The 27,088-nt window shown below is 39.5% G+C and overlaps 1 protein-coding gene across 4 annotated transcripts in view; it reads left to right on the top strand.

The window, feature by feature from the left end:
• Positions 1-27,088, top strand: part of RNF2 (ring finger protein 2) — a 58,999-nt gene that overhangs the window by 6,353 nt on the left and 25,558 nt on the right. The window contains exon 2 of one of the 4 annotated variants that reach the window (XM_055233614.2): positions 21,901-22,017. The exons of the other annotated variants lie outside the window; for them this stretch is intronic. The gene's annotated coding sequence lies outside the window, so the exon portion shown is untranslated. The remainder of the gene's footprint in view (positions 1-21,900; positions 22,018-27,088) is intronic. 4 annotated transcript variants of the gene reach the window in all.

The raw sequence follows: 27,088 nt of genomic DNA, 5'->3' as shown, positions 1-27,088 counted from the left end.
GGAGGAGTTGTGGATGTCCTATAACCCTACTTGTCACAAATCTGGTTGATAGTGTAGCATTCCCCCCCTTAAATAATCGTCTTTTTTTCATCTTTCAAAATTTTTTATTGAGGTATAACAACTGTATACAAAAATACACACCAATTTACATATATATACACATTTTATGTATATATGTATATACATATATAAACGTGTGTATATATGTATATACATTTTATATATAATATGCATATTATAAATATGTATATATGTATAAATACAAATACGACTTTTACATACACACATTTATATATATATATGCATGCACTCATGTAACACTTCTCAAATTAAGAAGTGGAACATTCTGTTACCCAGGAAAGTTTCAGTGTTAGCCTTCCCTGCCAATCCTTTTCCCTCACCTGTGACACCCTCCATTATTTTCCTCCTCTGTCTGATCTGACATGGAATATCTGTTCTTCCTTCAGACCATTTCAGACTCATTCCTTCCTCCTATTCCTCTTCGGAGACCTTTCCTAATAACTGCAGCACTCTTGACCTCTCCTACCACCAAACCAGAGGTATCCAAAGTAGGGGACAGGCAATCTAGCATGTAACACACAGGTTCCTAGCACCGCTATTCCTGTTACCCAAAAAGTGGAAACAGCCCAAATGTCTGTCAGCAGATGAATGGATAAACAAAATGTAGTATAAACTTAACAGTGGAATATTATTCACCCATAAAAAGGAATAAAGTACTGACACATGTTACAATGTGGATGAACTTTGAAAATATGCCAGGTGAACAAAACTAGTCACAAAAGGCCACATACTACATGAGTCCATTTCTGTGAAATATCCAGAACAGAAAAATCCATAGATTGGTGGTTGCCAGAGGTTTGGGAGATGGGAATGAAACTGCTTAACAGGTAAGGAGTTTTACTTTGGAGTAGTGGAAATGTTTTGGAACTAGGGTTAGTGGCTGCACAAGACTGTGAATGCACTAAATGTTCAATTTAAAATGGTTCATTTCACCCCAGTAAATTTTTTTTAAAAATGAGGTGGCCATCGTTTTAGGTGAGCTGAAAAGTTTGAATGAGGCATAGACTCCTTGAATTTTTAAGCTGTAAAGTGCTGGGCAAATATCAGCTGGGGATGCTGAAGGAAGGAACAACTAGAGGGTCAGCAAGTGTGGCTTCAAAGCTCTGCCTCAAGTAATGACAGTGATAATAAGAGATGGCTGTACTACAGCTACAATGCTTAATATGAGCCAGGCACTGTTACAGATACTTTGCATCTAAAACTTACTAAATCCTTACAACTCTAAGAGGTGATATGACATCACATTTCCATTATAGACAAGGAAACTGAGGAATTAAGAAGTTTAAATGAGGTCTCCAAGACACAGGAAATGACAGAGTCCACATTTGAACCTAGGCAAGTCAGGCTGTAGACGCTGAAGTCTCAACCGCCAGGCTCTGCGCTAGGAACTCTCCAGGTTTTATCTCATTTAATCCTTTTTTAAGGAAAGTATTATTGTTATTCCCATAAAAAAATCCCCTTCATAGTCTCCCCACATTGCATGCCTTCTAGTTTTTCCCCTACATTTATTTTTATGTTGATCCACATACTTCTGTCATTATTTTCTCACTTTGCTTCATTTTCCTTTTTTTCTTTTTCTTTTTTTTTTTTTTTTTTAAGAGACAGGATCTTGCTATGTTGCCCAGGCTGGAGTGCAGTGAGGCAATCATAGCTCACTGCAGTCTCCAACTCTTGGGCTCAAGTGGTCCTCCTGCCTCAGCCGCCTTTGTAGCTGAGATTATAGGAGTGTGCCACCATGCACTAACTTTCTTATTTTCTTTCTTTTTGTAGAGATTGGGGTCTCATGTTGCCCAGGCTGGTCTTGGATTCCTGGTCTCAAGCAGTCCTCCCTCCTTGGCCTCTCAAAGTGCTGGGATTACAGGCTTTGGCCACCACATCCAGCCTGAATTTTATTATTTGCATTTTCTTTTGGTCTCCCATTGCTAGAAGACAGGGATTTTAATTACTGTTGATTTTCCAATATCCAAAACAATGTATGGTACATAATAGGCTCTCAATAAATATCTAAAAGGGATAGTGCACGTGACATTAAGTAGTGTTAGGTCTTATGTGCCTGTGTTTTGATAAATAAGATTATATAATGTGCAGTGTTCTGCTTTTTAAACTTAATGTCTTGTATTTAAAAAAAAAAAAGTCAGTACCTAGATGTAGCTCATTCTTGGATGGATGTTAATAACCCAGATTGGATGTAGCAGCGTTCACTTGACCAGTTTCCTGTTAATCTACATTTCCCCCCCAGTGTTTCTCTAGCATGCAAACAATATGGCATTAAACATCTTCACAAATGACTTTTGTATATGTGTACTTATTTCTCTATAACTAGTGTCTAGAAGTGAAACTGCCGGGAAAAAGGATATATACTTTAAAAATGTCTGTAGGTAATGCCAAGTTTTACTCATTATCCATTCCTGGTAGAGCTGCTAGGGCACGCAACGGGTTTCAATATGCCTTGGACTAAACTGGGTATTATCATTCATTCTTTTTGCTAATCTGATGGCGGAAAACGAACCCCCAGTTTACAGGTAAGGAAATGGCGGCTTAAGTTCAGGAACTGTTCACATAACCGGCAAGTGGCAGAGCTATGTTTTGGTGTCAGAAGCGACTCCGGAGAGGACGGGTCAAAGTTGGACACTGTGCTCTGTGTCCTGGGGCACGTCTGGTGATAGCTTGGCCTTGCAATGCTGGCAAGCAGGCCACCTTCTCCCATCTGCGCCTCTGGCCCCTCCGGGCCGGCCAAACGCCGGCTCGTCTCCATTACGAGTGCCCTTCCTGAGAGCGGGTTCCTCAGCTCTGAAATGGCGGCCGCTAGGCCCCTGAGGCCACGCCCCTAGAGGCGGGGCCTGAATTCCTAAATAATTGTCTTTCAAGATTGACATGTCGCCTCAGTTTCTTTTTAATCTCTCTCTCTCTGTGGTTTTTTTTATTTTTTAATTTTTTATTATTTTTTTTTAATTTTAAGACAGGGTCTTTTTCGCCGGGGTTGGAGTGCAGTGGCGCGATCTCAGCTCACTGCAACCTCCGCCTGCCGGGGTCAAGCGATCTTCCCAACTCAGTCTCCTGAGTAGTTGGGACCACAGGCGGGCGCCGCCACGCCCGGCTATTTTTTTTTCTGTTTTTGGTAGAGACAAGGTTTCTCCATGTTGCCCAGGCTGGTCTGGAACTCCTGAGCACAAGCGGTCCGCCTGCCTCGGCCTTCCGGAGTGCTAGGATTACAGGCATGAGCCAATGCACCAGCTGTTTCTTTTCACCAGGGTTACATGTGTTGATTATATCTTGAGAGAATACCCCAAAAGTTTCATTACACATGTAGGAACAAAACTATCACTTTGCAGATTGTTTAAATGACTAGGGCCTTAGGGAGTAGGGAAAGCATGCTCTACAGATTGTGTATCCCTTAACCACGATCCTTAGGACCAGAAGTATTTTGGATTTCAGATATATTTTTCTGGATTTTGTAATATTTGCATTATACTTACCAGTTGAGCATCCCTAATTCAAAAATCTGAAATCAGAAATGTTCCAATGAGCATTTATTTTTAGCATGACTTTTTTGAGCATCATGTCCATGTCCAAAAAGTTTTAGATTTTCTTATTGGGGTGCTAAACCTGTATCGTTTATTTTGGCTAGAAATTACTGTTATAGTTTTTTTGTTTGTTGTTGTTTTTAAATTTAAGTGGAGTCTCACTTTGTTCCCCAGGCTGGAGTGCAGTGGTGCGATCTCAGCTCACTGCAGCCTCCGCCTCCCAGGTTCAAGCGATTCTCCTGCCTCCTGAGTAGCTGGGATTACAGGCGAGCACCACCATGCCCAGCTAATTTTTGTATTTTGAGTAGAGTTGAGGTTTCACCATGTTGGCAAGGCTGGTCTCGAACTCGAACTCCTGATCTCAAGTGATCCATCTGCCTCGGCCTTCCAAAGTCTGGGATTACTAGGTGTGAGCCGCCGTGCCCGGCCTGTAATTTCGTTTTATATGACAGTCATATCAGATTCGGAAAATCTCTGCTTTTAAAAATATACTTGGTAAGATTGGAAGTTATATCTGTTGTTTAGTTTTAATGAATCTATCCTTTTGTCCGTGATCTTAAAATTTTTAGTTAGCATATTTGTGAAGAAAACAGGGCTCTTTGAATTAGTGCAAAAGTGCTTTTTTTTTATGTAGATAGCTGTGGGGTGCTATCCTCTAGTAACATTTCCTCAAATAATTGTAAAGTAATGTATGTTTTTAAAGGCTCTCAAATATTAAAGTACTATCTAGAATAGTAAGGCTAAATTATTCTTAATGTTATTAGAATTGTTACAGTTGCATTGTAGGTCCCATTTATCATTTTGGGTTGCTCTGTGATGATTTGTTAGTCTTCTGAAATATTTTTTTCAGGAGTTCTCCATTACTTGATAATATTACAGTTGTGCATAGTGTAGATAACATTATTAATGTCAGTTTAATTTGTCCTGAAAGCTTTTGGGTAATCTTTAGAATAATTGATTTAGGAAAATTAAGACAATATTGGTGTGCCAGTGAGAAAAAAATTTTACAAGATATATTATCCATCGTTCTTTTTTTTCTTTTCTCATTTTTTTAGAGACAGGGCCTCCCTCTGTTGCCCACACTGGAGTGCAGTGGCGCAATCATAGCTCACTGCAGCCTTGAATTCCAGGGCTCAGGGGATCCTCTCCCAACTTAGCTTCCTGAGTAGGTGGAACTATAGGCGTCCACCATCACACCTGGCTAATTTTTTTTTTTATTTTTTTTTGTTTTTGTAGAGACAGGGTTTAGCTATGTTGCCCAGGCTGGGCTCAAACTCCTGGCCTCAAGTGATCCTCCCTCCTTGGCCTCTCAAAGTGCTGGGATTACAGGCATGAGCCACTGTACCTGGTCTATCATTCATTTCTTAAATGGATTGTTTTTATTTTTAATCCCTATGTTCAATATGTTGCTTAGTCCTTTTGGAGGTAGTTTAAGAACTAAGAATGGGGGGAAATTCATAAATTATTACTTAAAATGTCTTTGAATAAAATATTATAGTATTCAATTGTTTTATTCATTTTTAAAATTTATTTTTTAAATTTAGGAAATTGAAGAAGTAGGAAAAAATGCTTTTGGTACTTAATCACTGTTATATTTTGCTTTGTTTCCCTTTGGAAATAAATTTTAGATTTTGGTTTGATTTTGTTTAAAACATAGTTTTAACTGCATTTTATATGTAGATCTAAATTTATGTGTGTTTTAAAATCTGGGCTGGGTGCAGTGGCTCATGCCTGTAATCCGGTACTTTGGGAGGCAGAAGCTGGAGGATCACTTGAGACTAGGAGTTCAAGACCAGCCTGGGCAACATAATGAAACCCTGTCTCTATAAAAAAGAAAAATAAAATTAGCTGGGTGTGGTGGTGCACACTTGTAGTCCCAGTTACTAGGCAGGCTGACGTGGGAGGATTGCTTGAACCCAGGAGTTCGAGGCTGCAATGAGCCATGATCACACTGTTTCACTCTAGCCTGGGCAACGTTGTCTCAGAAAATAAATAAATAAATAAACAAACAAAATCTAAATATAATTAACATTTTCTGTGCCATAGCTAGTTTGTTAACATTTTTAGTGATTAATATTTCAGGTGTATGAACCATAGTGTATTTAATGATTTCCTTGTGGTTGGTTTATAAGTTTTTTTTAAGATTTGTATTTATGTTGATGATAAGGACGTTCATTATTCATGTGGCGGTGGGATGGAAGTAAAACAGTACGTGTTGTCCCCATAAGTTTACCTTTCCAAGAATGAATCTGTAGCTGTGTTTGATGGCAGTAGCTTGTTGTGCAGTAGAGCTGAAGAAAACAAGGAATGAAAGAAGATAGCCTGTTTCCCCATTTAGGCTTGAGAATTCTTTTTTAGGTAGTGCAGAGCATATGTTCTTGACCTTCAGTCCAGGAATCTCTAAGGATCCACGAATACCGTCATCCGTCTGTATCCATGGTTTCGTATCCTTGGATTCAACAAACTGCAGGTGGAAAAACACTCTTGAGGGGAAAACAAAAATAAGAGTAAAACAGTTTTAAAATAATACAAATTTTTGGCCAGGTGAGGTAGCTCATGCCTATAATCCCCAGCACTTAGATGGATGGATCACTTGAGCCCAGATGTTTGAGACCAGGCTTGGCAACATGGTGAGACCCTGTCTCTACAAAAAAATACAAAAATTAGCCAGGCTTGGTGGTGCACACCTATAGTCTCAGCTACTCAGGAGGTTGAGGTGGGAGCATCACCAGAGCCTGGGAAGGTTGAGGTTGCAGTGAGCCTTGATTGCGCCTCTGCATTCCAGCTTTGGTGACACAGCGATACCCCATCTCAAATAATAATAGTAATACAAATTTTAAAGATGCAGTCTAGCAACTAGTTACATAGCATTTGTATTGTATTAGGTAGTATAAGTAATCTAGAGATGATTTAAAGAATGTGAGAGGATGTGTGTAGGTTATGCAAATATTACCCCATTTTATGTAAGGGATTTGAATATCTGTGGCTTTTGGTGTCTGTGGTGTACGGGGTATCTTCAGAACCCCATGGATACTCAGGGAGGACTGTACTCTGTAATTTTGTGTGCATGTGCCTTTGTATGTCTTTTTTTCTCCCAGAGGTGAGAGTTCCTTACTTTCATCAGATTCTGAAGGGGAATGTAGACCCAGAAAAGTTAAAAACCATGGACTTACAGGAATTTTGTTAAAAGTAGAGGTAGAGGGAAAACTGTAAAAAGTATTTGAAACAGTATCTGTTGTCTTGAATTAATGTTAGTTTTCCTTCCTCTTTATTGTTCAGTAATGTGGAATGAGTTTTGCTTTTGAGAGAATGGATTTTGCTACTTTAACTACTTAAGTTTTTCTTTATTGTGTTATGGTTTTCTCTTTTTAATATTGATTATTTGAAGAACTCACATTAAGATTATCAAAGTCTAGTTGCTTATAAGTAGCTTTGCCCTAATGGGCATTTCGGTATATGTATTTTTATTGTTTGGAGCTCTTTGCAATATTTCCAGAGCAATAGATTTTTTTAGATATCACCTAAAACATGCTCATTTTATAGATAAAGAGGTTTAGGTCTGTATATTGACTTGGTTAAAGTCATGTTGATTTCCAGTATATATGAAGTGTGCCATACTTTTGCTGCTTTTGTGAACCTAAATATTATGCTAATTTTAGATTTATCAGAGCTATAAAACTTCTACTAGTTTCTGGTTTTTTGTTCTAGCTTCCTCTCCCTGGTCCCTGGCTTTCTTTCAGCCTTTGAAACCTCTGGAACTACTTCTGCCAGGATTAAGCTTTTTTGTTGCAAGTTGCAGAAATCTGGAGACAAGGCCAGAAGAGAGAGATTAAGTTAGTCTGCCTTTTGGAATTGTTTCAAGAACGAAAAATGAGAATAGAAGTCTCCTGAATCCCAGTCTGGATAAAAAAAAACTCCATAATAGTTTTTTTTTTTCTTTTTCTGCAAAAGAAAATCTACCTATGTGACGGGGGACACAGGAAACACATTCTTTGCTTATCTGTTCTTGGCTATTTTTGCCTTAAAACTGCTAAAAATCTGTGCCTTATTGTAATATGGTAACAATAATAATGGGAGTTGAAATACTGAGGGAAAAAAGTACCAAGTCCATATCACCTTCTAGAACATAACTTTTACGTAGCTGTCCTTGTAGCGCAGATGCAAATTAGTGTTATCTCTAATTACATTACAAGTACTTCCATTCATTACATATGGTATTAATTGTTTAACGACTAGAAAAGTGTCCTGGTTGCAGCAGACATCTTCATGTTAATGGCATTATTGTTGTAGTAGCAGTAGTAATAATAATATGTTTGGTTGGGGGCTAAGAGCATGGCCTTCTCACTCAGACCTGGGTTTGAGTCTTACCTCTGACATTTACTATGAGACCATTAAGCATGATTTAATAGCATTATTTTCCACAACTGGGATTACTTGGTCAAAGAATATGAAAATTATATTTTTATCTCTAGAAATGAATTCCTTAGCTGGTTTTTGAATGGGTTATTCCAGTTCCTGTTAGAAGAGTGTAGAGGTATTAGCCTTCAACTTTTCTCTCTCATATCTTTCTGAATCTGATTATTTTCTTAGGTCTCTACCTGACCACAGATTTAATTTGCCAACAGACTGTGGCCTTCCTAGAAAAGTAGAACTTGTTAGTATATTTCCAGTGACACAAGGGAATGTTACTGTGACTTCTTGCGTTGCTACTTGCTAAAGCTAACATTGGCACTTGAACATTTCTCTACCCAGGAAAGGATAACAATCTTGGAATATACCACTTTACAGAAGCTGCTGACTTATGCTATGGCATATGAGGCCCTGGACTAAGAGTCAGTAGTTAGACTTCTCTTTTTGATTTGTCTTTAATTCAGATCTATGTAAATCTTTTAGCTTTGCTTTATGTCTTAGTTGTGTTTCACATATCCCTCACAAAGATACAGATAACTGATCTGTGTCATTAAGTCTACAGGTTTATTTACTGGGGCCAGTCATGTGTGGTGTCAGCATAGAGTGGCAGTCAACAGTCAGTAGTAACCTGGATACTGCCACCACATCCATATACTCCCTTGTTTAGAGGTTCCTATTATCTGAGTAGGGATATGAACTGAAGTTTATGGTAGTTTCCCTTGCTCACTTAAGGACTCAAAATTTTTCTGTTCTGCTTTGGAAATTATTGACATTCTTTGTTTCTCTTGGTCTGAGGGCACTCGGAGAATTAAAGGTAGTCCTTTATAAGAATGTGATGAATTTGTAGTGTAGAGTTGGTATGTGTTCAGGAATGAGAACCTGGGTTATGCCAAAGTCTGAGGTTTAGATGCCTAATGGGTCCCTAGATTTAAATAAATTGGATGAATCAGTAGACTGGAAACTCCTTTGGCAAGCAGAGGTTGAAACATCCTTAGAGAAGATGAAAAGATCTAGCCTGGCAGATGAGAACCAGGAGGAATGAGTACCAGTGTAAGGAATATGTCTTGTCAGAGGGACAGACAGTTAAGAATTGAGGAAACAGGCTGGGCAAGGTGGCCTACACCTGTAATCCCAGTGCTTTGGGAGGCTGAGGTGGGAGGATCACTTGAGGCCAGGAGTTCAATACCAGCCTGGGCAACATAGCAAGATCCCATCTTTATGAAAAGTTTAAAAAGTAGCCGAGCATGGTCATGAGTCTGTAGTCCTAGCTGCTTGGGAGGCTGACATGGGAGGATCGCTTAAGCCTAGGTGTTTGAGGTTACAGTGAGCCATGAGTCACTGAGCTACTGCACTCCAGTCTGGGTGCCGGAGTGAGACCCTCTCTCTCTCTCTCTTTTTTTTTTTTTTGAGACGGAGTCTCACTCTGTCGCCCAGGCTGGAGTGCAGTGACGTGATCTCGGCTCACGGCAAGCTCTGCCTCCCGGGTTCACGCCATTCTCCTGCCTCAGCCTCCTGAGCAGCTGGGACTACAAGCACCCGCCACCACGCCCGGCAAATTTTTTGTATTTTTAGTAGAGACGGGGTTTCACTGTGTTAGCCAGGATGGTCTCAAGACCCTATCTCTTAAAAGGAAAAAAAAAAAAAGGGAAACAGAAATGAAAGGTTCTGATCTCAGGCAGAAACCAGCCAACCAAACAAAAAACCACACAAGATCACAAAACTCCAAATGTGCAGCCTTTAGCACCAAGGCCAACAGTATAGAGGAAAACGATAGCTAGCTCATTGTTTCAAATACATATGCAATTATGGCAGGTGGATGTGGAGAAGTATGGAACTAGCTATTCTCTTTAAGACAGGGTAGAAAAAAAACGGCAGGAATCCTTAGCTATGACTTGGGGGAAGCTAGATGTGTGAATTTTAATATGCAATATATCTCTTTTTGACTTAGAAGTTAAAAGATTAGAGGAAACAACTGGTTGCTGGCTGAAGTATTCAAGTTGAAAGAAATTGCTAAAGGTAGAGTATTTTCTTAGCTCAGGAGAGCAAGACTTTTTTTTTTTTTTTTTGAGACGGAGTCTCGCTCTGTCACCCAGACTGGAGTGCAGTGGCGCGATCTCGGCTCACTGCAAGCGCCGCCTCCCGGGTTCACGCCATTCTCCTGCCTCAGCCTCTCCGAGTAGCTGGGACTACAGGCGCCCGCCACCACGCCCGGCTAATTTTTTGTATTTTTAGTAGAGACGGGGTTTCACTGTGGTCTTGATCTCCTGACCTCGTGATCCGCCCGCCTTGGCCTCCCAAAGTGCTGGGATTACAAGCGTGAGCCACCGCGCCCGGCCAAGACTGTTTTTAGGCAGTGCACTGTCAGAAACATTTAATTTAGCATGCTTTGATCCACAGAATATTAGAGTTTAGAGAGCTCTTGATGCTACTTAACATAAAGGTTTAAATTTACAAATGAGGAAACTGGACCCTCAGCTATAAGTGACTAGCCCTGTGGTTCACCCAAGAATCTAGAAGCAGTGCCTCTTTACCATTCGAGTGTATTATTTGTGTAATAGAAAATTTGTGCCTACTCCTGTTTCAGTAACCAGTATTCCTGTAATCAAGTTATCTCCACCTTGTGGCAGCAAATATTTTACAAGGCTGAGTACAAACGCGGAAGAAAACTGCTAGGGAGAACTTTTAACTGCTTTTGAGGAAGAAAGAGGCAGGTAGCTTTGTAACAGTTGTGTTGCTTTTTCAAAGGCAGCTGTGGGGATAGTGTTCTCATTGCCATGTTCATATTTTGTAACCTTATTACGGAATTTATATACTCTGTATACCTGAATCAGGCAATCATTTATTGTTGACAGTGTAGGAAGTTATAGTGTATTAAGCTCATGTTTTACAGTTTTCAGATAGACACACATGCATATTATATATGCATAAAATATATGTGTATATATTCACATATACACATATTTCTCTCTCTTTTCCCATCTTTGTCATGAATTAGAAGATAGCATGCTAACTTATCAGTGGAGAAGAGAGAACTAAACTAATGATGTTGGGAAACTTGCCCATTACATGGAATGGAGTAGCTAGATCCTAGCCTCTCTAAATTTAAACAAAATTACAAGAACATATAGGTGGTTGTTTTTTATAATTTTAGAGTATGGCTTCCAAAGATGCCATAGAAGCAAAGTACACTAAAAATACATAAAAGATAAAAGTTGTGTACTGAAGAAGTCAAAGACAAAAGACAAACCAGCAAACTGGGGAAAAGTAACACTCCTGACAGGCAAAAGGTTAATTTCCTTAAAAGAAGGAGTTCTTACAAGTTAACTTAAAAAAAACCTAACAGAAATGGATATAAACAATTGGTAGGACCCCCCCCCCCAAAAAAAAGGCCAATAAAGCTATGAAAAGATATTGTTTCACTCATGATTGAGGCTTGCCAATTAAAACAACAAAGACATCATTTCCCTCCCACTTACCAGATTGGGCAGGGTTTTTAAAAAAAATGTTGCTCTTCCCTAATTGGTAGAAATGTAAATTGGTACAATGATTTAGCAGTATTTGTCAGAATAAAAAAATTTACTTGCCTTTTGATCCGGTAATTCCACTTCTAGGAATTTGTCCTGGGTAACTTTTTGCCAAGGGTAACTTCTTATTGTTAAAGTTAGCAAAATATACACTAAACCAGTAACTGTAAATGAGTGAATTCTGAGCAATGTCTTTATTTGGGGAAGTACCATTTGGAAATGCCAGATGTTTCTTAGGTCACTGAAACAGTAATTTTTACACAGAATACATAGAATAGTAATTCTCAAAACTGGCTGCACATAAAAACCATTTGGCTGGCTTTTAAACTGGGGGTGGATGAGGGGTAAAGATACTGATTCAGTGAGTCTGAAATGCAACCTTGGTATCAGAATTGTTTAAAAGCCCTCCAGATGAAAGTTGATTCCTTATATACAGCCAGATTTGAGAACTACTTCTCTAGAGGAAGACTCTTTTCCTGTGAGTGCATTTAGTTTTCTTTTGGCATAAGATAAGACTATTGAGCAAATAAACTGAAGTTTGCATTTTTTGTCACCTTCTTCCACTCTTACCATCTTCTCGTAATTAGGGTTCAACTGGTGTATAAGTTTCATATAGTTGCTGTAACAAATTACCAAAGTGTAGTGATTTGAAACAACACAAACTTACTATTTTACAGTTCTGGCAGTGAGAAGTCCAAAATGAGTCTTACGGGATTGAAATCAAGGTGTTGGAAGGTCTGTGACGTTTCTGGAATCTCTAGGGGAGAATTCATTTTCTTTCATTTTCTAACTTACGGAGGTTACCTGCATTCTAATTCACAGCCCCTTCTTCCATCTTCAGGCCAGCTTCCCAGTGTCTTAGATTGCTCACTTGGACTACTACCCTGGCCTACTTCATCACAGCTTCTTTGACTCTGCTTCTCACATCACATCGCTTTGTCTGCCTCTTAAGGACCTTTGCAATTACATTGTGCCAAACCTGGATAATCCAGGATAATCTCCCCATCTTAAGAGCTGTAATTTAATCGTATTGACAAAGTCCATTTTGCCATTTAAGGTTAACGTGCACAAATTCTGGGGATTAGGACGTGGACACCTTTGGGGACTTATTATTCACGCTGCCATAGAGACTTAATTCAGAAGGGCATTTAAAATTAACAAATGGAATATTTTAATCTGTCTTAAATTTATATCATACTCTAGCCCTAAATAAATTAGCTTCTATATAGTAAGTTATGACTAATGTTTATTACCTCAGGAACAATCTTCAATTTCTACTTTATTCTTAGGAATGTAGGTTGGATAGGATAGGATAGCTAGTCTTATTGCACCAATAATAATAGCTATTGTTTATTCTTCATAGAATCTTACTGAATAGGTACTTTATTTCAACACTGGCAGGATTTCATACTCTGATTTTTTTGGTAATGCTTTGGATAGTCTAGATGGTCCCCAATTTACAGTGGTTCGACTTACGATTTTTCAACTTTACAGTGGTACAAAAGCAGTATGCATTCAGCATGCTCCTTGACTTGTGATGGGGCTGCATCTGGATAACCCATCTTAAATTGAAAACATTGAAAGTTGAAAACACTTTAAGCTTATATTTTCAACTTACTATGGTTTCACTTTAGACTTAAGATATTTTCAATTTTTGATAGGTTTATTGAGATGTAACCCCATGTAGGTCAACGAGCATCTTTATTGTTATCTTAACAATATTTTGTCTTCAAATCCATGAACATGGGATGTCTTTCCATTTATGTCTGTAATGCCTTTCAGAATGTTTTGTGATTTTCAGTATACAAGTCTTTTGCCTCCTTGGCTAAGTTTATTCCTAAGTATTATTATTTTATGTTATTGTATATGGAATTTTTTTAAATTTCCTTTTCAGGTTGTTCATTGTTAGTGTATATGAATGAAATTGATTGTTTTGTTTTTTTCTTGCAACTTTGCTGAATTCATTTATTCAGCTTTTTACAGTTTTGTGTGTATGTGTGGAGTCTTTAGGGCTTTCTGCATATAAGATCATGTTAAGAGATGAAACCAGCTGGACTTCTGGGTCGGGTGGGTACTTGGAGAACTTGCTAAAGGATTGTAAAATGCACCAATCAGCACTCTGTAAAAACGCACCAATCAGCCCTCTTTGTCTAGCTAAAGGATTGTAAACGTACCAATCAGCCCTCTGTGTCTAGCTGAAGGATTGTAAATGCACCAATCAGCACTCTAAAAATGCACCAATCAGTGCTCTGTGTCTAGCTAAAGGATTGTAAATGCACCAGTCAGCACTCTGAAAAAATGGACCAATCAGCAGTCTGTAAAATGGACCAATCAGCTCTCTGTAAAATGGACCAATCAGCAGGATGTGGGCAGGGCCAAATAAGGGACTAAAAGCTGGCCACCAAGCCAGCAGCTGCAACCTGCTCAGGTCCACTTCCATGCTGTGGAAGCTTTGTTGTTTTGCTCCTCACAATAAATCTTGCTGCTGCTCACTCATTGGGTCGGCACTACTACCTTTATGAGTTGTAACACTCACCGTCAGGGCCTGCGGCTTCATTCCTGAAGTCAGCGAGACCATGAACCCATCAGGAGGGCCAAAGAACTCCAGACGCGCCACCTTTAAGAGCTGTAACACTCACTGCGAAGATCCACAGCTTCACTCTTGAAGTCAGCGAGACCACTAACTCACCGGAAGGAAGAAACTTCTAGACACTTCTGAAGGAACAAACTCCGGACACACCATCTTTAAGAGCTTTAACAAAACTCGTCGTGAAGTTCCGCGGCTTCATTCTTGAAGTCAGCGAGAGCAAGAAACCACTGGAAGGAATAAACTCTGGACACAGTGTCATCTACAAAAATATTATTTTACTTCCTTTACAATTTGGATGCCTTTTATTTCTGTTTCCTTTTTTTTTCCCTACTTGCTCTGGCTAGAACTTCCACTAGTATGTTGAATAGAAGTGATAAAAATACTACTTTCTGCTTTACTGTCTTTTTTTTTTTAGTATCAACATCTACACAGCCACAAGCTTAGGAGTCTTTCCTTCCTTTCTCATTTCCTATATCCCACGTATTGTTATTTTTGAGCTCTGCCTTTTCTAATTTATTCTTATTAACAGCTCTACTGTAGGCCTTTCTCATCTCTTCTTCAGATTATTACACAGATTAGGATTCTTGATTTTCTCAGATCCATCCTTTACTGTTGCCAAAGGTAATCTCTTTGTCATTGCACTGTGGATCTTTCTTGACACCTTTGTATTGCATACTAGGCGTCGCTGATCTAGTTCACATTTAAATTCTTCAGCCTCACCCTGTGCTGAGGCTGTACTCCCTACCTTCTTTTCCACTCATTTAATAGTGAACTACTTGGAGTTTCCCAGACATGCCATGCTGAGTGTACCTTTCCTTATGTTGGTCTTTCAGGACTGCTTTCTTTCCTTGCTTGGTTAACTTTCACTTCACCTTAAACTGTTCCTCCAAGAATGAGTCTCTTTCTCCAGGAAACATTTTCTGATTTCTGCTCTCCCATTTGACTGCTTATTTATGCTTTCTTAGCATTTATCAAATCATATTGGAAACATGTTCAAGGATTGTCCGCCTCAGTAGCTAATACATTGTTAGAGGTTCTCATTTTGTATCACATGATAGCTCAATAAATGTTTCCTAAATTGTTGAACTCAACTGGTTTTCATTATGGATCTGTTAGCTTCTAATATGGGTAGGCAAAGGGACAGAAAGAAAATAAGGCTGCTGCTGTTACAATTAGTGTTGACTCATATTAGACCTTGATAGGTGTATCTTGAAACCTTAAAAGCAGATTAAATTGGGCTATTAAAGTATCTATGTCTGTGGTGGGGGCAGGAGTAGTGGTAGTGTTAGAGGAGATGAGATAGTGATGGCTGATGGGAGAAATGTGGTAGGAAGCACAGATCACTAAATTATCTAGATCTACATTTTAAGGGAAGCTTTAAAAATCTTGAAAACATTTCTTTTCCTTGTAACACAACTTAGTTATAGAGAGTCTAGAAATGTTGAGTTTATTACTAGTATTCAAAAACTTAAGACCCAATAATGGAGATTTGGCAAATTACCTTTAAGTGCTTCCTATTGTATGTTCCATATTGTGGAAAAGATACAATGAAATTAGGAATTGGTATTGCCTCTTTAAAGAAGCTATTAGGTTACCAAGAGTAATTTAGATGAGTATTCCAGATGTTTAGTACAGTGACAAGCTTTTCAATAAAGAACACTTTGTGTCTTTAGAAGCTTACAGAAATTAGTGTCTGTCTTACAGCTGTAGTTTTAGATTGAACTGCGGAAAGTGGTTTTTATGAGGTGATAGTTACCGCAGGCAGTGTTATGATGGCAGTTGGATTGCTTACTCAGAATTTATTATTGCTCCCTGGTTTGCCTAGTCTTGAGTAAATTTCTAAAATCTTAATACCTGTATCCTGTAAGCAAGCATTGCTTTAATTAAGGAAGAAATTATTTGCTCATTTACATGTTGTGTAATATAACATAAAAGGAAAAGAAAAATGCTAAAGATTGAGAGAGTTAATTTGATGTGACCTTTATTTTACTGTGTTCAGAAGGGACAGTAACTATGAGGGAAAAAGATACCTCATTAAAAGAGAGAGAAGGCATCTTAGTTTTTCTTTGTTTCGTAGTGCTTAGGGAAGTGTATGTCAAACAAATGAAAAAAAATGCTTTGTAGGGAAATGGGATAATGTAAGTAATTTAAAAGTATACTTTTTTTTTTTTTTTTTTTGAGACGGAGTCTTGCCCTCGCCCTGGCTGGAGTGCAGTGATGCAATCTCGGCTCTCGGCAACCTCTGCCTCCCGGGTTCAAGCGATTCTCCTACCTCAGCCTCTTAAGTAGCTGGGACTACAGGCTCCTGCCACCACACCCAGCTAATTTTTGTATATTTAGTACAGACGGGGTTTCACCGTGTTGGCCAGGATGGTCATGATTCGCCCGCCTTGGCCTCCCAAAGTGCTGGGATTACAGGCATGAACCACAGCGCCCGGCCTTTTTTGTTTTTTGTTTTTTTTGGAGATGGCGTCTTGCCCTGTTCCCCACGCTGGAGTGCAGTGGTGCGATGTCGGCTCACTGCAACCTCTGCCTCCCAGGTTCAAGCGATTCTCCTGCCTCAGCCTCCTGTAAAGTGGTTACATTTTCTGAAATGTATTTCACATTTGTTTAAAAACAAATTAAGGAGGCCGGGCGCGGTGGCTCACGCTTGTAATCCCAGCACTTTGGGAGGCCGAGGCGGGCGGATCACGAGGTCAGGAAATCGAGACCACAGTGAAACCCCGTCTCTACTAAAAATACAAAAAATTAGCCGGGCGTGGTGGCGGGCGCCTGTAGTCCCGGCTACTCAAGAGAGGCTGAGGCAGGAGAATGGCGTGAACCCGGGAGGCCGAGCTAGCAGTGAGCCGAGATCCCGCCACTGCACTCCAGCCTGGGTGACAGAGCGAGACTCCGTCTCAAAAAAAAACAAACAAAAAAAACAAAAACAAATTAAGGAAACAGCATATATGCAGGATAAAGACTTAAGTGTTGCCTGTGGGTAGTTGGTTATATTCATTGGCGGGTTGTAGTCACTCTTACCTTTGGTCAGTGTGGTAGGCTGAAAAATGTCCCCCAAAAGATATGTACATTCCAGTCTCTGGAACCTGTAAATGTTAATTTACTTCGAAAAAGCGTCTTTGTATGTGTAATTAAGTTAATGGTATTGAGATGAGCTTGTCCTGGATTATCCAGGTAGGCCTTAAATGTTACCATATGTAACTTTATAAGAGAAGGGGCAGAGAGAGATTACAGCCACAGAAGAGCATGAAGCAGTGTGACCACAGAGGCAGATTGGAGTGATATGGCTACAAGCCAAGGCATACTGGCATTTGCCCCAACCTGAAAGAGGTAAGGAACAGATTCTCCCCTAGGGCCTCTGGAAGCCAAGTGCAATCTTGCCAGTACTTTGATTTTGGCCCAGTGATACTGAATTAGGACTTCTGGCCTTCAGAACCATGAGAGAATAAACTACTGTTGTTATAAGCCTTCAAATTTATGATAATGTTACAGTAGCCATAGAAAACTGATATAGCAGTCGTTCAAAATGTAAATGGACATTTCTAAGTAACTCAGTTTACCCAAACTCTTTCTCCTTTTGGGGAGTATAATTTATAGCTCACTCATATTAAACTATAGCTTTATTTCAGATACTCTCTATAGACCAGAAAATTTTTACAATTAAAGCAACTGGTAAACATTTATAGGTGCAGAACTCTTGACAGTTTTGCTCAAAATGTTATATTTAAAGTTCCTTTTTTGAGAAAAATGTTTCATCCAATCTGGAAGCTCCCTTATTGCTACCTTTTCCCTCATAACTACTCTGGTAAGAGTACAATTCAGGCTCCTAAAATTTTACAACACAGTGTAAGCTCTTTTGCCTGTTAATCTGCTATTTATTATGAATTCCTCTTTCACCTATACTGTTGAAAATATACATTTGGCTGGGTGAGTGGCTCATGCCTGTAATCCCAGCACTTTGCAAGGCCAAGGCTGGCAGGTTGCTTAAGCCCAGGAGTTCGAAACCAGTCTGGGCAACATGGTGAAACCCCATCTCTACAAAAAATACACACAAAAAACAACTTGGCATGGTGGTGCATGCCTGTAGTCTCAGCTACTTGGGAGGCTGAGACGGGAGGATCACCTGAGCCCAGGAGGTCAAGGCTGTGGTGAGCCGTGATTGCAGCACTGCACTTCAGCCAGGGTGATAAGAGTGAGACCCTGTCTTAAAAAAAAAAAAAAAAAAAAAAAAAAACAAAAACAAATAAAGAAAATACACATTTGAGGCTGTTTATCTAAGAGTTGAGCTATGAGTTCACGGTGATCCAGTGCATGCTAGGGTCTCATTTGAGACTTCAGTTTATTGAGAGTCTGACCAAAGAGTAAAGGCCATGTAGATTCTGTATACTTAGCCCTATATTCTTAATCATCAGACAGCAGTGTGCCTAGTCTATAATATCTTAATCCTCTCAAAGATTGGGTATGTGTTTGGAGCTAGGGAGGAGGGTAATCCAAGAAACATTTTATAAATAATTTGCTAATTTCTAATGAAATTTAAGCCAGAAATGTCTCTGTTCAGTATGTTTTTTTTTCCCTTAAGCTTCCAGGAACCGAATATTTAGCCACATCCAGATTACTAACAGTTGACAACTAATAAAGTAATCTGCCCTTTCTGGCAAATTTTGTTCGTTATAGAATAAGCCTTAAAGGAGTAGTCTTGAATCAGCCATTGATTTTCTACTTATGAGGCACATTAACCAAAGATTTTAGTACTTTCAGTATTTTCTTCTCTAAAATAACTTATCCTTTTGACAGAGTATTAATGTAAAATTCTCAGTAAGTTGGGGGTAGCTAAATAATTTTCTCCCTAGTCTTTTACATGTTAGGGGACTAGGAAATAAAAATGCTTTTTCAAATTGAAATAATAGAGAAGATGATATCACCTGTTTTATGACTGTCATGTATGGAATGTGCCAGGTACTTCATATGAATATCTCATTCAGTTTTGCTAGTGAACCTGAAAATTTTTATCAGTTTGCAGATTAAAAAAAAAAAAGCCTTAAGAGGTTGAGAAATTTGCCTATGAATCCACAGCTAGTGACTGCTAGAGCAAGGATGCAAATCCAAGCTGATCCACTTCCAAAGATCATTTACTGTGCTTTCTGACTGTCTCATTTGTTGTTTTATAACATAAAGGGATCCCTAAAATAGTTCTCTGCCTTTACTGTGGGGGAATTTATGGTTTAATGGATCTGTTTTTCCTTGAATGGTCTTGGGAACAAATGTATGGCCCGCCCAGTCAGAGGATTATTTGAGAGCCTTGGGATCTCAAAGACTTGAATGGGAACCTCAATTAGTATTATCCTCAATTTTTTTCACATGAACCTTACTCTTTGCTACATCTAAGTTCTGTAGACTGCAGTATTTTCTTTTTTTTTTTTTTTTTTTTTTTTTTGAGACCGAGTCTTGCTCTGTCGCCCAGGCTGGAGTGCAGTGGCAGGATCTCACCTTACTGCAAGCTCCGCCTCCTGGGTTCACACCATTCTCCTGCTTCAGCCTCCCGAGTAGCTGGGACTACAGGCGCCCGCCACCTCGCCGGCTAATTTTTTTATTTTTGGTAGAGACCGGGTTTCACCGTGTTAGCCAGGATGGTCTTGATCTCCTGACCTCATGATCCACCCGCCTCAGCCTCCCAAAGTGCTTGGGATTACAGGCGTGAGCCACTGCGCCCGGCCAGACTGCAGTATTTTCATTCCCTCAACTAACTTAAGGATTGTATCTTAGGAGTGGGATAGAAATGGTGTTTTAGGGAACCTCTGCATAAGTATACTTTGTTTGCCAAGTAATACAAAGTGAGTATTTGTGTGGAAATAATGTTACGATTACTGGCAGGTAGGTCCTTAGACTAGTCTTCAGAATATTAACCTGTAATGTAATTGAATTAGTATACAAATACAGATTTTCCAATAGTTCAAACACATTACTTAATTTTTTTTTTTTTTTTTGAGATAGTCTCACTCTGTCACCAGGCTGGAGTGCAGTGGGCTGGAGTGCAATGGCGTGATCTTGGCCCACTGCAACCTCTGCCTCCCGGGTTCAAGTGATTCTCCTGCCTCACCCTCTCAAGTAGCTGGGACTACAAGTGTGCACCACCACGCCCAGCTAATTTTTTTATTTTTAGTAGAGAGCGTTTCACCATGTTGGTCAGGATGATCTGGATCTCTTGACCTCGTGATCCGCCTGCCTCAGCCTCTCAAAGTGCTAAGATTACAGGCATGAGCCACCATGCCTGGCCAGGTGGTTTTAATGGAAAAATGTAGAATGAAAATTTTAGTTTCTAGTTGGGGATTTAAAATTTTAGTTTCTAGTAGACATACAATTTCTGGAGCGGGGACAGAGTAATTATTACAGCAATAACTGCACCAGTTCTCCTCTGCCCTGGTTCTTTCCCAGGACAATGTGATGAGAGCAGGATATTCGTTTGATATGTGAGGAACCAGAAAATATTAATCTGGAAACTTGTATATATGTTGTTCAACCTCCGCTCCTGAGAGAGGGAGATAGACCTTTGCTTCGTAATATAAATCTTAATCCTTAGAGCAGAAGGTGGAGGAGGAACCTAGGTTCTTAAACTTTGGAATATAAATCAATGTTTGGGGTGAGGAGGGAGATCAGACTAGTTTCAGCATTTACAGCCCCTGGAATGTCTCCATAGTCTGAGGTTTCATCTTCCTTGAAATGTAAACACATAGCACCAGAGAGGTGAGTCTCTTACTATTGTTATATTTAAATTTCCAGTTTTGTCCTTTGAAGGATAGACTTCTTTGCTAAGAAATAACCTGACCATGCAGAAATGTAGAAAATATTTTCTCTTCATATAGAAAATAAACTAACTGTTAAATCTTTCTTTTCTCTTACCCTTTCCCATGTTTTGGCTTGGGGTTTTTTTTGTGCCAAAGTTCTTTATTTGAAGGAATGGTACAAATGAAAGAATTTAAGTGGGTATTTTGGTACGACTTACAGAACAGGATAACCAAACATGCATGCCTTGCCCTGGTTACCGGGGAAGTCACCCCCATTGGCTATGAGGAAGTGAGCCTAAGGATTCGCTCATCATTGTTAACCAAAAAGTGACTTAAGGCAGGTCTCTGTCATTAGAGGTTTATTTAACCAAAGTTGAGGATGTACCCTGGAAAAAAAAAACAGTCACAGGAGCATCTGTGACCTGTGCTTTTTCCAAAGGGGGTTGGGGGAACTTGATTATTTAAAGGAGAAGGAGCAAGCAGGAGGAATAAAGGAGGGAAGGTAGGCAGTGAGGCACATGGTTACATTCTTATGAGGCTCTGGTTAGCTTCAGTAAATCTATATTTTACGTATGAAAAGAGGGAGTAGAGGAAAAAGTCAATTACGCATTCATCTCAGGGTAGGCCAAGGGATGATTTCTGGTTTTTATTCTTCTACCTGTGAAGATAAGCTGATAATTGCCATTGTTAAGGTGAGCTTCAACAGAACTCAGTTTCCGGGCTAGTTTATAGGGAAGATATGTATCCTGAAAGATTTAGATTAAGATGAGGGAAGCCATCTTGGGAGATATGTGGCCCTCTATTGTTGTGGGAACGTGGCTTATGGATGAGGCTACGTATGTCTTGGTTGTGAAATTACAGCTATCTGTTTGGGAACAAAGGGGAAGCAGTATTGCCTTACTTAGTTCCTAAGCTTAACTTTCCCTTTGGCATTGTGAGTTTAGAGTCCCGAGATTCTATTTTCTTTTCACATCATTACTGTCTTCCAGGATGTACTTGTCAAAGAGTTACTCTGCCATGCTAGATTCAGACCCACCTCCCCGCCAGTCTTGGACAAGTTGAACATGGTCACCCAGTTCTTTGATAGATTTCACCTGCTCATTCAGGTAATGCATCTCAATGAAGTCACACAGTGTGTGTGGTTTTGTCAATGGCCAGTTCATGCATTTTCAGTAGTGACTGATTCATGCTTTTTTCCAAGTGTAATGCATGCTCCATTGTCTTCAGCCTGCCCTCCCATTCATTATGGTCTGGTTTCTTGATATCCTGAAGGAATATTAGGCCTCTCTGTTGGTTGTGCAGCTCGGTCACTTTCTCATTATATTTTCTCTCCTCATGACATTGGTGAAGAAATGTCATGGCAAAGCCATATCATTGTGGACAAAGTAGTAAGACATGAATAGGTAGATATGGAGACAAAGCTCGAGATTAATCTGGCAGTTGATGGTCCTGGTGGTAGGGGTTGCTCTCATCATGGGAGGCGGCTAAGAGGTAGCACTGAAGTGGTGGCAAGAGCCTTGGGACTGCTAGAGGGTGCTGTGAGGAGGTAGCAGGGGGCTGACTCTGAGCTGCTGGCTAGGGTGGGGGTTCCAAGCACAGTTGAAGCAATAAACCAAGGTGACTGTGAAGAATATCTGGACTCCCATGTTGAGGGGTTTTTGGTTTTTTTTTTAGGCCTGAAAATGTGAAATGTTAAGGTTGCCTAATTTGAACTCCTCTTTTTATTTATTCATCACCATTGATGAGTTCTTAAGCAAATATTTATTGAATGACTACTATATGCCAGGTACAGTGCAAGGTATTGGGGATATTGTGGTAAATAAGAGATAACTGCTCTTAAAAATCTTAGAGGCTATAAAAGTGCTATGGTTAAGAAAAGAGAGAACATGAGATAAAGAATTACAAGGTTAGAATTTCTTTAGAATGCATGAGGGAGCTAGCTATGGGAAAATCTTGGGGGGAAGAAATCATTCCGTTCCAAGCAGAAGGACAAGCTAGTGAAAGCACTCTAAAATGAGAATGATCTTTGCAAGACTGATGAAGAGAAAGATGGCAGGTGTGGCTAAAACATACTGCACAGCTCGTGCCTGTAATCCCAGCCCTTTGGGAGGCTGAGGCGGGCGGATCATGAGGTCAGGAGATCGAGACCATCCTGGCTAACACAGTGAAACCCCATCTCTACTAAAAATACAAAAAATCAGGCAGGCATAGTGGCACGCACCTGTAGTCCCAGCTACTTGGGAGTCTGAGGCAGGAGAATCGCTTGAACCCATGAGACGGAAGTTGAAGTGAGCTGAGATTGTGCCACTGCACTCCAGCCTTAGCGACAGAGTGAGACTCTGTCTCAGAAAAACAAACAGAAAAACATAGTGAACAGAACTCAGAATGACATGTATTTAGGTTGTTTAGATTTCTTTTTTAATTGCTTACATAGGATGAAATTACACATTTTGATCTACAACTTGCTTTTTTTTGACTTAATGTGTGTTGTGTACATATATTGAGTTCTGTGTCAGTGTTTATAGCTACGTAGTATTCTGTACTATGGACATTTCCTAATTAGCCATTTTTCTATTGACATAAGACTTTCATGGGTTTTTTGCTACTACAAATAATGCTGTGATGACCATCCTTATACATATGCTTATTCTATCCCTGTATGAGAATTTTTGCTAGGTAAATTTCTTTTTATTTTTAATTTTAAAAAATTTTTTTGCTGGGTAAATTTATTGAGAGTTATTACAATGTCAAAACTTAGGAGCCATTTGACAGATACAGGCTGCTTTGAGAGGTGAGGATTCAGCTAAGACAGTAGAGTGAGTGTTATTTTTTTATTCCACCAAAGAGCAGAGATACTTAGCAATTTTTAGAGAGTATTCCGGTCTGTTCTTTTAGTGTATTCTGTTTCATTGGCATCTGTTTTTTAGATACTATCTTTTGATTTACAGCAGTTAATTTTATGAGTTTTTTAAAAGGATACATAAATGTGATTGTTTTATACTTTGAGGTACCTGTGTATGTTAAAATGCATATTATACTGTGATTCTAAGGGCTGATGTGTCTACTGTTACTTATAAGGAATGCAGGTAAGATAATTACATCAGCCAGTATATTTTTATTGTATGTCGATCAAAGATAATGAAAGGGAAATGCATCTACTTCTGTAATCTGTTTCTTCTCACAACATTTCTGACACTAAATATGTGGTTTTTTGCTACACTAACAATTCTCCAACTCTTCAGTCACCAACTGGGTGTCCAACAATTGATTCAGTTCAGTGGTTACGCTACTCAGAGTGAGTGCCAGACCCCACACATTAAGGGATCAGTCCCACAAGAGACTGCCTCCACTTCAGATGCCATTAAGCCCATGTCTCATGTACTTCTGACCAATTCGCTATAAGCTGGGGATTTCCACAGTCCCCTTCTCAGGTTTGATAATTTGCTAGAATGGCTCACAGAACTCAGAAAAGCATTTTACTTAATTTATCAGTTTATTATAAAGGACATTATAAAAGATACAGCATATTAAGAGGTAGAGAGAGTGAGGTCCATTGGGGTTCCAACCATAGGAGCTCCTGTCCTATGGAGTTAGAGTGTATCACCCTTCTGGCACCCTGACCTTCCACGAATTCCATCATTTAAGAATTTAATGGAGATTCCATTACATGGACATGACTGGTTAAATCATTGGCCATTGGTAATTAGCTGGATCTTCAAACTCTTTTCCCTCCTTAGTGGTAGGGGTAGGATGGGACTGTAGGAGTAGGATGGGACTGTAGGAGTAGGATGGGACTGAATGTTCTGACCCTCTAATCTTGTGGTTGGTTCTCCTGGAAACCAGTCCCTGTCCTAAATCTATCTAGGGGCCCACCTAGAGTAACCATATTAGCATAAACTCAGGTATGGTTGAAAGGGGCTTACTATGAATAAGAAAAGTGGCTCGTCTCACCCTTATGACTCAGGGATTCCAAAGGTTTTAGATGATTTGTGCCAGGAACCAAAGACTAAGACCAAATACAAGAAAAAAAAAAGACCAGATACAGTCTGCCTTCCTGTATCAGTGGTTTCAACCAACTACAGATTGAAAATATTAGGGAAAAAAAATGGTATGGTTGCATTTGAACATGTACAGATTTTTTTTCTCGTGTCATTATTCTCTAAACAATACCATATAACAATTATTTACATAGCGTTTACATTGTATTGAGTATTGTAAGTAATCTAGAGATGATTTAAAGTACACAGGAGGGTATGTGTAAGTTATATGCAAATGCTGTATCTTTTTATATAAGGGACTTGAGTATCCATTGATTTTGGTATCGGGGGTGGGGGCGGTCAGAGGGTGTCCTGGAACCAATCCCCCTTGGATACTGAGGGACGACTATATATATTCCTTAGTGTGTGTGTGTGTGTGTGTGTGTGTGTGTGTGTGTGTATTATTTATTTATTTTTGAGATGGAGCCTTGCTTTGTTGCCCAGGCTGGAGTGAGTGACATGATCTCAGCTCACTGCAACCTCCACCTTCCGAGTTCAAGCCATTCTCCTGCCCTAGCCTCCCTAGGTAGCTGGATTACAGGCACCCATCACCACGCCTGGCTAATTTTTTTATTTTTAGTAGAGACAGGTTTTCGCCGTGTTGGCCAGGCTGGTTTCGAACTCCTGACCTCAGGTGATCCGCCCACCTCGGCCTCCTAAAGTGCTGGGATTACAGACATGAGCCACTGTATTGTGTATTTATTACAGCATGTCCATAGAGATTCTGTAATGGCCCCATATAGCTTGGTTCAACCATTTTCCATTTCAAGAAATACATTCCTTATGCTAAATCCTGTAATTATGCCTTAACTGCCAAATTGTTCTGTTCCCCAGAACTTTGCCAATGGTTTGACAATTCCTGTTTCTGCACACGCTTTTAAACACTAGTGTTCTCGCATTGCTGTGTAACTCCCTGAGACCGGATAATTTATAGAGAAAAGAGGTTTAATTGGCTCAAGGTTCTGCAAGGCTGTACAGGAAGCATGGCTGGGGAGGCCTCAGGAAACTTACATTCATGGTGGAAGGTGAAGGGTGAGCAGGCAGGTCCTACATGTCTGGAGCAGGAGGAAGAGAGAGCAAGGGGAGATACTAGACACTTTTAAACAATCAGCTCTTGTGAGAACTCATTATCACGAGAACAGCCTATATAGAGCCTATATAGAACACATTGTTTTGATTTGCAGTTTACTGATTATTAGTGAAGTTTAGCACAATTTTAATTTTATTAGTTATGTATTCTGTTAATTACTCGTCATTTTGCTTATATTGAGTTGTCTTTTAAATTGATTTGATGTAGTACTCAGTATATATTATCGTTATTGGCCTTTGTTAATTTTGCACATTTTTTCTTCCTAGCTATTGCTTATCTTTTAAATTTGCTCGTGGTGTCTTTAGTTGATTTTGTATGCAGGATTTAAAATTTTGTGAGGTGAAATATGAACCTTTCAGTCTTCTGGGTATTGTATCTTGCTTTTAGGCTGCCCTTCCTTTCTTCTAGATCTTTTATGGTTTTTTTTTTTTTTTTTTTTTTTTTTTTGGAGACAGAGTCTCATTCTGTTGCCCAGGCTGCAGTGCAGTGGCGCGATCTTGGCTCACTGCAACTTCCGTCTCCTGGCTTCAAGTGATTCTCCCGCCTCAGACTCCCAAGTAGCTGGGACTACAGGCGCATGCCACCATGCCTGGCTGATTTTTTTTATTTTTAGTAGAGACGGGATTTCACCGTGTTAGCCAGGATGCTCTCGATCTCCTGACCTTGTGATCCACCTGCCTCAGCCTCCCAAAGTGCTGGGATTACAGGGGTGAGCCACTGCGCCTGGCCTTATTTTATGTTTTTTTTTTATGTTAATCCTTCCAGAATTTTAAAATTCATTTATTTGTTTAGGTATCTGATTTATTTGAAAAGAGTTTAAATTTTTTTTTGTCGTCTCTCTGATTTTAAAATACCCTAAATTCACATATCTGTTTTTGAGCCCTTTGTTTTGTTATATTGATCTGTTTTTCTTTTTCTTGAGATCATAGTGTTGCTTTCTATGAAGCTTTAATGTTTGTTTTAAGGTAAACTCTCTCCTGTTTTTCTTTAAAAATACTCTGGGCGTTTTTTTGCATCCTCCAGGTAAACCTTAGAATCATTTTGTCTGCT

Source organism: Symphalangus syndactylus, chromosome 19, assembly GCF_028878055.3.
Source record: "Symphalangus syndactylus isolate Jambi chromosome 19, NHGRI_mSymSyn1-v2.1_pri, whole genome shotgun sequence".
NCBI lineage: Eukaryota > Metazoa > Chordata > Mammalia > Primates > Hylobatidae > Symphalangus > Symphalangus syndactylus.
Note: the sequence above shows the minus strand (reverse complement) of the source record. Positions and strands in the feature narration are given on the sequence as shown.